General features: G+C 54.1%; 1 pseudogene; it reads right to left on the reverse strand.

Annotated features, from left to right (window-relative positions):
- Positions 1–235: 235 nt before the first annotated feature.
- On the reverse strand, positions 236–1,112 carry LOC117723434 (Y-box-binding protein 3 pseudogene; annotated as a pseudogene).
- Positions 1,113–1,527: the final 415 nt, after the last annotated feature.

Raw genomic sequence — 1,527 nt, forward strand, 5'->3', positions numbered from 1 at the left:
TAAAGTAGAGAAGTTGACCAGGAACACATGGAGAAAGAGTGGGGCCTAGTCTTTTGAACTAGGCAGTAGCTAAAAATTAGAAGAAGCTAACAAGGAACACGTGGAGAAAGAGGGGGGAGACAGAAAGAAGCCTGCCTAGTTTTGTGAACTAGACTGGGAATTACTCACTGTCCTGGAGTTTCGCGGAGAGGTTTTCTGTGGGCAATAACTGGGGAGAACACTCTTGGAGCTGGCTCTACCACCTGTAGCTGGCTCTACCACCTGTAGGGAACGATATGGGCTCGTGCATGGGTGAGCGGGTCCCCTGTGGAACCTCGGGCGGTAGGTTGGATTCTGATGGACCAGGAGTTGTGTTCCCTTGAGGACTCCATCTTTCATCTGTCTAATCTCACCAGCATTATGGGGAGGTCTACGGCGCACAGCATAGTGGCTCCCTTCTACTGGAACTCCATCTGGGCCAGTCACATTTGTTGCTTTAGGACCCCCTTTTCCTGTAACCACATCAAACTCTACAATTTCTCCCTCCCCCACACTGCGCAGATACTTGCGTGGATTATTCTTCTTGATGGCAGTCTGGTGTACAAACACATCTTCTTTGGTGTCATTTCGGTTTATAAATCCATATCCATTTCTGACGTTGAACCATTTGACAGTGCCAAAGACTTTGGTGGCGAGAACTTTCTTCTCCGAGTCCTCGCTGCCCACGGGAGCTGAAGAGGCCGGGGCGGGTCTGGGGGCTGCGTCTCTGCCAGGGCTCCCCGCGAGGGGCGCAGCTGGCGCCGGGGCCTGGGGCGTGCCGCTGGCCGCAGGGCTCTTAGGCGCAGGGTCAGCGGCCTGCGGGAGCGTGGTGTCGCAGGTGGTGGCCTCGCCCGCCTCGCTCATGCCGCCTCTCCGCTCTCTCCGGGCACTGGTTAGCGCGGTGGCGGTTGCGGCGGGGCCAGCTCGCAGAGGGCGGCTCGGGGGCGGGGGACGCGCAAGCTCGAGGTCTCGCTGGGTCTCCCGGCCCCGAAGATGGCAGGTTGTAGGGCATTCATCTTTCCAATGTCTTGTCTCCCCACATTTGAGGCAGATTTTTTCTGTTTTTATTGCTGCCACAAATGCCTGAGCTATGGATGTAACCTGATTTGATGGGGTTCCTATTTCTCTGGTTGCTACAATCCACCTATCATGATGCTCCTCCCGGAGACCCTGGCAAGCTAGTCTAGACTCGGAAGTCATGCCTTCCCAAACAATGGTTTTAAGAAGAAGGTCCCTAGCTGTGGGGTTGGAGATTTTTCTTTCTAAGCTCATTTTAGTTCTGAGAATAAAATCAGATAGGGATTCTCCAGGCTTCTGATGAAGGAAGAGCAGGGAGTGGGCAGGGTCTTGAGACCCTGAAGGTGGAGTAACCCTATTCCAGGCTTGAATGGCACAGAGGCGGACCTGGTCATAGTAGCCTGTTGGCTGACTTGCCTGTTGTGCCCCAGTAGAGAAATCTTCCTGGCCAAAGATTTCTTTAAAACCCCATGGAGTGTCATCTTCCCTTCC

The sequence above is a fragment of the Arvicanthis niloticus genome, chromosome 18 (genome assembly GCF_011762505.2).
Source record: "Arvicanthis niloticus isolate mArvNil1 chromosome 18, mArvNil1.pat.X, whole genome shotgun sequence".
Lineage (NCBI taxonomy): Eukaryota > Metazoa > Chordata > Mammalia > Rodentia > Muridae > Arvicanthis > Arvicanthis niloticus.